Genomic DNA, 12,327 nt, shown 5'->3' with positions numbered 1-12,327 from the left:
ACAAGCCCTTCATATTTAGTGAGAATGTTGATTTCCCAGAAGGTTTGTCACTAAGGGGTGGGATTGTGCCGGGGGACACTGGGGGATTCAGAGCGGAGGCTCCTGAGGGCTGAGGGGTTGGGAGCCTCTGTCAGAGGCTCTTCAAAAACAGTCCAGTACCTCCAATCCAGTTTGGCCTACAACGTCTGACACCTGGGAAAATTATTGCCTTCAAAATAAGGAAAGAATATCAAAGTTAATATTTTATCTCACACAAATATTTTGTCAACTAGTAAACCGCACGTCAATATAGTGTGATACAGATTTCTATTTCTGTGAAGTGTGGACCCATTTTGTGTGATGTGTTGTGTTGTGGGATGAGGCCTTCAGGAGAAAGAGGCCCTGGGGCCTAGGAAAGTCTTAAATGTCCCTGGCCTACAAATTCTTTCCCCAGACCCGGAATTGCCTTGGCTCAGCCTCTTCTGGGGGTGAGACCAGAAAAGTGCGGGCACCATCACCAAGAAGTCACTGTTAACATAGGACAAAAGGGCTTCCCTGGTGGCGCAGGGGTTAAGAATCCGCCTGCCAGTGCAGGGGACACGGGTTTGAGCCCTGGTCCGGGAAGATCCCACATGCCGCGGAGCAACTAAGCCCAAGCACCGCAACTACTGAAGCCCGCGCGCCTAGAGCCCGTGCTCTGCAACAAGAGAAGCCACTGCAAGGAGAAGCCCGTGCACCACAACGAAGAGTAGCCCCCGCTCGCCGCAACTAGAGAAAGCCCGCGTGCAGCAACGAAGACACAACGCAGCCAAAAATAAATAAATAAAATAAATAAATAATAATAAAAAATAGGACAAAAGAACCACAGGAATGCATCTCCCAACACCCCCCCACCTCCGCCCCAGGACCCTGAGATGCGGTTGAGGCTACCCTCCCCCAGGATGCCCAGGGAGAGGCGTCAGGGCCTTATGGGAGTAAGCAGGATGTGGGGCAGCTGCAGAAAACATTTGGAGGTGGTGGCAGGTGTCACCAGCAGGCTGCTGGCTGACACAGAGCCGGAACAGTCCTGGCAAGACGAAGGGGCATGAGCTCAGGGTTGGGCACGGAGCCCAGGAAGGGGTCAGGTGGGGCTGGGCACTGCCCACTTCCAGCTCCATCATGAAGCCTACTGTCAGGACACTGACCTCCTCCCCCCGCCACCAGCTCTAACCTGTCCTGCCCACCCCTCAGAGCCCAGTGCGTCAGAACTCCAGAAACCCTCCATACCCTCCCCCTCAAGGGAGCCTGGGATAGAGTTGGCATGGATGCTTCTCTGGGGGAGGAACAAATGACTGAAGATTCTTCTTCAGGGTAATTCTTAAGACTCTGCTCTTTCTTTTTTTAGCCTGGGAGGTGGCAGAGTATTTTCTCTAAATGTCTCGGTAAGCCAGAAATCAGGTCAGATATTTTTGTTGTATTTTCTCACCCATCGCTTTGGCCTTTTGTCTAGCCCTTGCCATCCCTCAGGCCACACACTTTAAGCTTCAGTCACGATGTCCTAGTAACTACTCCCCAAACACAACACACTGTTTCTTGCCTCCAAGATTTTGCCTGGAATGCCCTCTATTTGCTTCTCTCCATGTAAACTCCTCTTCATCCTTCAAAACCCTCTCCTGTAAAGCCTTCCATGATTGCTCTAGCAGGTCAGTCAGGCTCCTCTCCCACAGTACCTGGACCCTCCCTCTAGCACATCACATAGAGTGTCTTTTCTGGAAGTATTTCCTTCTGTGCCTGTCCCTACTGGATGCTGGCCAATTGAAGAGTAGAAGCTGTTTCTTAGTCATCTCTCAATCCTTCAGGCCCAGCATACAACAGGTGCCTTGTCAATATTTAAAAATCAAGAACCCACATTTACGGCTTCTCTGGTGGAGCAGTGGTTAAGGATCCGCCTGCCTATGCAGGGGACACGGGTTCAAGCCCTGGTCCAGGAAGATCTCACATGTCACAAAGCAACTAAGCCCAAGCACCACAACTACTGAGCCTGCGCTCTAGAGCCTGCATGCCACAACTACTGAAGCCCGCGCGCCTAGAGCCCATGTTCCACAACAAGAGAAGCCACCGCAATAAGTCCGTGCACTGCAATGAAGAGTAGCCCCCACTCGCAGCAACTAGAGAAAGCCCACGTGCAGCAACAAAGACGCAACACAGCCAAAAATAAAAAATAAATAATTTTTTTTTAAAAAGGTGAAAAAAAGAACCCACATTTATGAAGGCCTTCCATGCCAGGCAGAGTTTTCAGTGCATTACATGTACCTAAGACTCCCAACACCCCTACAATGACGATTACTTTATCAGCCCCAACTCTACATATTCAGAAATGGAGGTATAGAGGTTAAGAAATGTGGCCAGCAAGACATGGAGACAACCTAAGTGTTTGCCAATGGATAAATGAATAAAGAAGATGTGGTAGATATTCACAATGGAATATTATTCAGCCATGAGAAGGAAGGAAATCTTGCCACTTGTGACAACGTGGATGAAACATGAGGGCGTTATGCTAAATGAAATAAGTCAGACAGAGAAAGACAAATACTGTATGATATCACTATGTGTGGAATTAAATTAGCCAAACTCATAGAAACAGAAAGTAGAGTGGTGATTACCAGTGCCTGGGGGAAGGTGGGGGTGGGTGGGAGATGTTGGTCAAAGGGTACAAATTTCCAGTTATGGATGACTAAGTTCTGGGGATTCTAATGTACAGCATGGTGATTATAGTTAACAATACTCTATTATATACTTGAAAGCTGCCATGAGAATAAATCTTCAATGTTCTCATCACACAAAAGAAATGGTAATTATGTGATGTGATGCAGGTGTTAGTTAACATTGTGGATCATTTTGCAATATACGAGTATATTAAATCAACCCCTTAAACTTACACAATGTTATAGTCAATTATATCTCAATAAAACTGGGGGAAAAGTTATTTTTAAAGAAACAGAGTGGTTTCTGATAAATTATAAATGAGACCTGATGAAAGAGTTCATGTATTTGATGCTCCTACAATTTGATTGTCTTAAGTGTGGCTTCTACTTTTATCTGGTGGGGGATAAGTCAATTAATTTTTCTACTAAAAAGAGAAAGAAAGAAAGAAAGGAAGGTACAACAGACACCGCAGAAATACAAAGGATCCTAAGAGACTACTACAAGCAACTCTATGCTAATAAAATGGACAACCTGGAAGAAATGGACAAATTCTTAGAAAGGTATAACCTTCCAAGACTGAACCAGGAAGAAACAGAAAATATGAACAGGCCAATCAAAAGTAACGAAATTGAAACTGTGATTCAAAATCTTCCAACAAACAAAAGTCCAGGACCAGATGGCTTCACAGGTGAATTCTATCAAACATTTAGAGAAGAGCTAACACCCATCCTTCTCAAACTCTTCCAAAAAATTGCAGAGGAAGGAACACTCCCAAACTCATTCTATGAGGCCACCATCACCCTGATACCAAAACCAGACAAAGATACTACAAAAAAAGAAAATTACAGACCAATATCACTGATGAACATAGATGCAAAAATCCTCAACAAAATACTAGCAAACAGAATCCAACAACACATTAAACGGATCATACACCATGATCAAGTGGGATTTATCCCAGGGATGCAAGGATTCTTCAATATAAACAAATCAATCAATGTGATACACCATATTAACAAATTGAAGTATAAAAACCATATGATCATCTCAATAGATACAGAAAAAGCTTTTGGCAAAATTCAACACCCATTTATGATAAAAACTCTCCAGAAAGTGGGCGCAGAGGGAAGCTACCTCAACATAATAAAGGCCATATACGACAAACCCACAGCCAACATCGTTCTCAATGGTGAAAAACTGAAAGCATTTCCTCTAAGATCAGGAACAAGACAAGGATGTCCACTCTCACCACTATTATTCAACATAGTTTTGGAAGTCCTAGCCACGGCAATCAGAGAAGAAAAAGAAATAAAAGGAATACAAATTGGAAAAGAAGAAGTAAAACTGTCACTGTTTGCAGATGACATGAAACTATACATAGAGAATCCTAAAAATGCCACCAGAAAACTACTAGAGCTAATCAATGAATTTGGTAAAGTTGCAGGATACAAAATTAATGCACAGAAATCTCTTGCATTCCTATACACTAATGATGAAAAATCTGAAAGAGAAATTAAGGAAACACTCCCATTTACCATTGCAACAAAAAGAATAAAATACCTAGGAATAAACCTACCTAGGGAGACAAAAGACCTGTATGCAGAAAACTATAAGACACTGATGAAAGAAATTAAAGATGATACAAACAGATGGAGAGATATACCATGTTCCTGGATTGGAAGAATCAATATTGTGAAAATGACTATACTACCCAAAGCAATCTACAGATTCAGTGCAATCCCTATCAAATTGCCAATGGCATTTTTTACAGAACTAGAACAAAAAATCTTAAAATTTGTATGGAGGCACAAAAGACCTTGAATAGCCAAAGCAGTCTTGAGGGAAAAAAATGGAGCTGGAAGAATCAGACTCCCTGACTTCAGACTATACTACAAAGCTACAGTAATCAAGACAATATGGTACTGGCACAAAAACAGAAACATAGGTCAATGGAACAAGTTAGAAAGCCCAGAGGTAAACCCACGCACCTATGGTCAACTAATCTATGACAAAGGAGGCAAGGATATACAATGGAGAAAAGACAGCCTCTTCAATAAGTGGTGCTGGGAAAACTGGACAGCTACATGTAAAGGAATGAAATTAGAACAGTCCCTAACACCATACACAAAAATAAACTCAAAATGGATTAGAGACCTAAATGTAAGACCAGACACTATAAAACTCTTAGAGGAAAACATGGGAAGAACACTCTGACATAAATCACAGCAAGATCTTTTTTGATCCACCTCCTAGAGTAATGGAAATAAAAACAAAAATAAACAAATGGGACCTAATGAAACTTCAAAGCTTTTGCACAGCAAAGGAAACCATAAACAAGACGAAAAGACAACCCTCAGAATGGGAGAAAATATTTGCAAACGAATCAACAGACAAAGGATTAATCTCCAAAATATATAAACAGCTCATGCAGCTCAATATTAAAGAAACAAACAACCCAATCCAAAAATGCGCAGAAGACCTAAATAGACATTTCTCCAAAGAAGACATACAGATGGCCAAGAAGCACATGAAAAGATGCTCAACATCACTAATTATTAGAGAATGCAAATCAAAACTACAATGAGGTATCACCTCACACCAGTTAGAATGGGCATCATCAGAAAATCTACAAACAACAAATGCTGGAGAGGGTGTGGAGAAAAGGGAACCCTCTTGCACTGTTGGTGGGAATGTAAATTGATACAGCCACTATGGAGAACAGTATGGAGGTTCCTTTAAAAACTAAAAATAGAATTACCACATGATCCAGCAATCCCACTACTGGGCATATACCCAGAGAAAACCATAATTCAAAAAGACACATGCACCCCAGTGTTCATTGCAGCACTATTTACAATAGCCAGGTCATGGAAGCAACCTAAATGCCCAACGACAGACGAATGGATAAAGAAGATGTGGTACATATATACAATGGAATATTACTCAGCCATCAAAAGGAACGAAATTGGATCATTTGTTGAGACGTGGATGGATCTAGAGACTGTCATACAGAGTGAAGTAAGTCAGAAAGAGAAAAACAAATATCGTATATTAACACATGTATGTGGAACCTAGAAAAATGGTACAGATGAACCAGTTTGTAGGGCAGAAATTGAGACACAGCTGTAGAGACAAACGTATGGACATCAAGAGGGGAAGCCGCGGGGGGCTGGGAATGGTGGTGTGATGAACTGGGTGATTGGGATTGACATGTATACACTGATGTGTATAAAATTGATGACTAATAAGAACCTGCTGTATAAAAAAAATAAATTAAAATTCAAAAATTAAAATAAAAAGGAAAGAAAGGAAGGAAGGAAGGGAGAAAGAAAGAGAGAAAGAAGAGAGAAAGAAAGAAAAGACTTCCCTGGTGGCGCAGTGGTTAAGAATCTGCCTGCCAATGCAGGGGACACAGGTTTGAGCTCCGGTCCAGGAAGATCCCACATGCTGCAGAGCAACTAAGCCCATGTGCCACAACTACTGAAGCCTGCACGCCTAGAGCCCGTGCTCCACAACAAGAGAAGCCACCACAATGAGAAGCCCATGCACTGCAACAAAGAGTAGCTCCCAATCCCCACAACTAGAGAAAGCCCGCACGCAGCAATGAAGACCCAACGCAGCCAAAAATAAATAAAATAAAATAAATAAATTAAAAGATCTCCTTGTTAAAAAAAAACTTTATGAAAGAAAAAAAGAAAAGAAAAGAAAGAAGAAATGTGGCCAAGAACAAACACTAGCAGGTGGCAGAGGTGGGATTCAAACAAATGAGTAACAAGTGGTAATAATAATAAGTAATGAGTTGATGAATGAACAGATGAATAAAAGAACTGAAAGGAGGAGAAAAATCAAATAAAGAAGGATGTCCTCAGGATTGGGGAGGAAGTGCTCCCCCTCACATATGAAGAGAAACCTTTGATCCAAATCTTTTAATAAAGAAATATATTCTTCCTTCTCCCGCTCCCTCTTATTACTGCCTCCCACTCAGGAACTGAGAACTGGCATGTAAAAATAGCAAACCTGAAGGAGTGTGAAGGAAGTGCTCAGCAGAGCACCCCACCAGGAACTCCACTCTCCTACCATGTCATCCACTTCCGATTTCTTGCTCATCCTTCAGGGCCCAGTTTATTTCCCCCTCCTCTGTGAAGCCTTTGCCAACCCCCAGCAAGTAACAGAAACCCAAGGAAACTAGCTGAAGCAAAAGAGGGGGATTTATCCAAAAGATCCAGTGTTTCAAGCCATCCCAGGACATCAATGCAGCCAGATGTCCATGAAGGACAAGGATCAAGGACGGAGAGACTATTAGGAGCCCTAATGGCTCCCTGCCTGTGGCTCAGCTTCCTTCTTCCTTTTCTGCGGTCCCCCGTTACGGGGGAGAACGGCCACCCACACCCACGCAGTTAACATCATCTTTAGAATTTCAATCTGTGCCACATTCTCAGGGAAGAGCTCTGATTGGCTGGTGTGGATCAGGTGATCAGCCCTGCTCCAATCCCCTTGGTCAGGAGTGCTGTCACGTGGTACAAATATGGCGACTGGAGGCCTGCCCTCAGAGAATGAGGGGAGAAGCAAGGCACCCAAAAGGTGTCTCTGCTGCCTGCTCATTCATCACCCTCACTCTTCCTGTGGAATTAATCTCTCTCTGCCTGTGCTTACTGCTCTTCCTTCACAATTCCATTTAAGCTCTGATCGCGTTCTTCCGCTTGCTGTCTGAATTGAATTGGTGCGTGTGTGCCTATCCTTGTGCACAAGCCCACAGGAGGGCTCCAGCTTGCAGTATAGACTGACCCTCGACCCCTGTGTTACTTTAAGGCCTCCATCCTCAACCTCTCCTGAAGGCCAGCTTCATGGGTGTACAGCCTGCGCGTGGTTTAATGCTCTGCTTTTGCCCTCTTGAAATTCTCAATAATTTTTGAATAAAGAGTCCAGCATTTTCATTTTGCACAGGGCCCTGCCAATCATGTAGCTGGTCCTGCCTCTCTCCTTGCCCCACCTCGAGCTCTTCCTCCCAACCTAAGTCTCCTTGGGCTGTCATAATAAAATACCACAGACTGGGTGGCTTACACAACAGAAATTGATTTTGTCATATGTCTGGAGGTTAGAAGTTCAAATCAAAGTGCTGGCAGAGTTGGTTTCTGGTGAGATTCCTCTTTCTGGCTTGTAGAGGGCTGCCTTCTTGCTGTGTCCTTAATGGCCTTTTCCCTCTGTGTGCCTGTGGAGAGAGAGTGCATTCTGGTGTCTTCCTCTTCTTATAAGGATGCCAGCCGATCTGATTTGGGCCCATCCTAGTGACCTCATTTAACCTTAATTACCTCCCCAAAGGCCCTACCTCTAAATACAGTCACACTGCGGGGGAGAGGGGTGGCTTAGGGCTTTGACATAGGACTTGCGGCGGTGGTGGGGGACACAGTCCAGTCCATAACACTGACCTCCTTGGATCCTAGCCCCTTTGCTTGCACCCCAAGCACAGCCTCATGCCTGCTCCTTGGATTTGCCTGGTGACACTCTCCCTTGGAGCTGACCTCTAGTTTTCCTCCTTAGTGATGGCCTGCTTTGTCTTGGCTTCCTCACCCTGGGCAGCACCATGCCCTACCCAGTCTACTCCTGACCTTGTCTGTTACAGTCCTTTAGGGCCAGGGGACCCCCCACCCCAGGTCTGGAGGAGGGTGGGGCCAGTCTCCTCCATGGCGTGGGAAGCACTCACACCCTTCAGGGACTTTGTCAGCTGCCTGGATGGTGCTTTCTTGCTTGCCTAACTCATACTCAACCTTCAGAATTTGCCAAGAGCCCTCCCCTTCTTGCATGCCATTTCTGCCCACCTTCCACTACCCCCATGGCTGGGGTCTTATTTTACCCCATTAGTGTTCCCATGATACCACATCACAATGGCCAATTTCATACCTATCGGTTCCGCTGGTGCCTTTGTCATCATCTTCACCCTGGTGCCTCACACAGAGTTGGCACAGAGCAGGCACAATAAATGATAAGCCCCTATTGAAGGTGAGGCTTAGGCTTGTCACCTTTGATCCTTTTCCCCAGACCCTTTCTTTTTTTTTTTTTTAATATTTATTTACTTATTTGGCTGTGCTGGGTCTTAGCTGCAGCTCATGGGGTCTTCGTTGAGGCATGTGGGATCTAGTTCCCTGACCAGGGATCAAACCCAGGCCCCCTGCATTGGGAGTGCGGAGTCTTAGCCACTGGACCACCAGGGAAGTCCCTCCCCAGACCCTTTCTGATTGTACCCAGAAGGTGTGCAGGGAGGATTGTCTGCAGGGACAGAGAGGGAGTTGGCCACTTCTAGGCCAGATGAAAAAATAATCTGTTGGTTTCTTTTTTTTTTTAAAGACACCAATTGTACTTGAACATTTGTTATTATTATTATATTTTTATTTATTTATTTATTTTTGGCTGTGTTGGATCTTCGTTTCTGTGCGAGAGCTTTCTCTAGTTGTGGCAAGCGGGGGCCACTCTTCATCGCGGTGCACGGGCCTCTCACTATCGCGGCCTCTCTTGTTGCAGAGCACAGGCTCCAGACGCGCAGGCTCAGTAGCTGTGGCTCATGGGCCCAGTTGCTCCGCGGCATGTGGGATCTTCCCAAACCAGGTCTCGAACCCGTGTTCCCTGCATTAGCAGGCAGATTCTCAACCACTGTGCCACCAGGGAAGCCCTGTTGGTTTCTTAATCATATGGCTTTTAAAAACTAGAGCCATCAAAGGCCCCAGATAACCTCACGTACTTTGGTCCTTTTTACTTTCTATTTGCAGTCATGATAGCCCTTAGGAAATATATTCACTAAGTTTTTTTTAAATTATGGAAGCCATACAGTTATATCCTCACTGTACAAAAATCAAACAAATGGCTGTAGTTTAAGATTTGAAACACAAAAATTGGTATGGAAAAACTGCAACTCTTTCTAAATCTGTAATAAACATGATGACCCAAAACCTATGGGATGCAGCAAAAGCAGTTCTAAGAGGGAAATTTATAGCAATACAATCAAGAAACAAGGAAACAAGAAAAATACAGGAAACAAAAACTGTAAAAAAACACAAACACATGGAGTCTAAATCTGTAGTAACTGAACTCAGCTCCCTAGCCCACAATTCTGCTCAATAGCAGCAAAATCCCTAATATTGCCAATTAACCACTGGGCACTTTCCATTTACACTTAGACTTTATAATCTTTGAGAAAGTTTTTCTTATATTTTTGACCTTGGCTAACAGTAGGAAATCCACTGCACTTTAAAACCCAGTGCGACATTTAATCAATAATCAGGGAGCAAAAGTTTCATAAAATAAAACTTAATTTGATACTCTCTGATATTTTCTATCCTGTTTCTATTTTCTATTCTATTCTGCGATGCTTTATTTGATTCTATTCTGTGGTGTCCACTCAGTGAATTTCAAGAACCACTGATGGGTCATAAGCCAGTTTCTTTCCCTGCCCCTTTTCTTCTGCTTCTAGTGTTACCTGAAAACTGGATTTGCCTCTTGGTGGGTGTTGAGCCAAAAGACACAACCAAGCCAAAGATCAGGAGAAGGAAGGATTTACCACTTGCAGCAAGTAATGAGAACATGGGGAATCTTTCCCAAAGTAGTGTTGCCCTGAACAGCAAAATTGGGGAAGTTTTAAGCTAAGGTATATGCATATTCATGAAGGGGCTTGAGTGGCATATGCATATTCATGAAAGGGCTTGAATAGAGAATTCAACACAGAATTGGGGCAAAGGTTGACAGAGTCCAAGCTTTAGTGGATTGTTGAAAGGTCAACATCTTCATTCCTTAGGTTCCAACCAGTTTGGTGTCTGGGGTCTTAGCATGTAATTCCTATAGAACAACTCAGAGATGTCCAGTGTCCTTGAAACACTGGATCTTTTTGATAAATCCCCCTCTTTTGCTTCAGCTAGTTTCCTTGGATTTCTGTTACTTACTGGGGGTTGGCAAAGGCTTCACAGAGGAGGGGGAAATGAGCTGGGCCCTGAAGGATGAGCAAGAAATCGGGAGTGGATGACATGGAGGAGAGTGGAGTTCCTGGTGGGGTGTTTTGCTGAGCGCTTCCTTCACACTCCTTCAGGTTTGCTATTTTTATATGAGAAGATACATGTGTATCAGGTTGTTCTTTTTTTTTAAATTAAAGTCTAGTTGATTTATAATGTGTTAATTTCTGCTGTACAGCAAAGTGATTCAGTTATACGTACATATACACGGAAACCCCCTGCCTCTTTCCACTAAGGAAAACTTTTTGTTCTGAGTGCTCCAAGGCCTGCAGCACTTTATTTCTCAACAAACCTCTTCTTCCTCAGAAAGCCCCACAATAGAAAGCTCCTACGGGGAGAAACTTGTTTTGTTTCTGTTCTGAATTTTGAAAAGTCTAATTTGAAACCCAAAGCTGAGCAATAACTTCTTTGTTCCCCTGCATCCGCCCTCCCAGGAACCAGTGGTGGTGGTGGTGTGGCTGGAGGGCAGAGTAAAATGAAAGAAAAAACAATAACAACTGCAGAATCAAAATAATACTCTTCTACACAGATGCAGTGAAAACCCCCCTCCCCCCTTCCCCACGCTGCCCTCTGAAAGTAAGCACCTCTATCAGGTGTTTGTTTATACATTCCTGTATACATATATGCACACAACTTTGTGTGTGTACATATATATTCTGCTGTTATTTTTGTCATTTAGAACCAGCCTGCCTGGATTCAAATCATCACTCTGCTATTTACTACGTGTGCAACCTTGGGAAAATTACTTAACCTCTCTGTGACTCAGTTTTCTCAACTGTAAAATGGGAACAACAATAGTGATTAACCCAGAGTAGCAAAGACTACATTTATTTTATTATTATTATTTAAAAATTAATTTATTAATTTATTTATTTTTGGCTGCATTGGGTCTTCATTGCTGCGCACGGGCTTTCTCTAGTTGTGGCAAGCGGGAGCTCAGTAGTTGTGGTGCACGGGCTTAGTTGCTCCACGGCATGTGGGATCTTCCCGGACCAGGGCTCGAACCCGTGTCCCCTGCATTGGCAGGTGGATTCTTAACCACTGTGCCACCAGGGAATCCCAAAGATTACATTTAGAGAGAGGCTAGCACGTGATGAGCTCTACAGTGTTAGCACTGTGATTTATTGCAGAATATTCCATTGTGTGGGCACATCATAGTCTCCTATTGAAAGACCAAGGTTGTTTTCAGGTTTCATTATTACAAATAATGTTGCAATGAACACACTGGGCATGTGCATTTTTCTTTTAAAAGTTACAGCCCAATTGTCTCCTCCAATGATTGTACCAGTTTATGCTCCTGCCAACACTACCTATTTTTCCTACACTGTCATCAATACTGGACACCATCAGTTTGTTAGGTGAGAGGATGACGTGGTATTTAGCAGACTTCTCCACTGTCAGCTTACTTTTTATTCCCCCATCCCTTGCCAGTGAACTGTGTGTACGGTGCCTGTGGTTATATAGCGAGCACTCCTGGAACACTTAGCCTGTGCTAAGAGTTTCTGCGGGTCGCTTCCCCAGTTTCTGAGGACAACCTGTAATGTTGGTCCCCCTTATTGTCTCCATTTCGTAGATCAGAAAGCAGAATCCTCCTGCGATGAGCCACACCAGAGCCAGCAAGTGGCAGAGTAAGGATTCCTTTCTGGTCTGTCTGACCCTGCATGTAACT

The sequence above is a fragment of the Balaenoptera physalus genome, assembly GCF_965194825.1.
Source record: "Balaenoptera physalus genome assembly, chromosome: 10".
Lineage (NCBI taxonomy): Eukaryota > Metazoa > Chordata > Mammalia > Artiodactyla > Balaenopteridae > Balaenoptera > Balaenoptera physalus.
The sequence above is the reverse complement of the archived record's forward strand: the minus strand, read 5'-3'. Positions refer to the sequence as shown.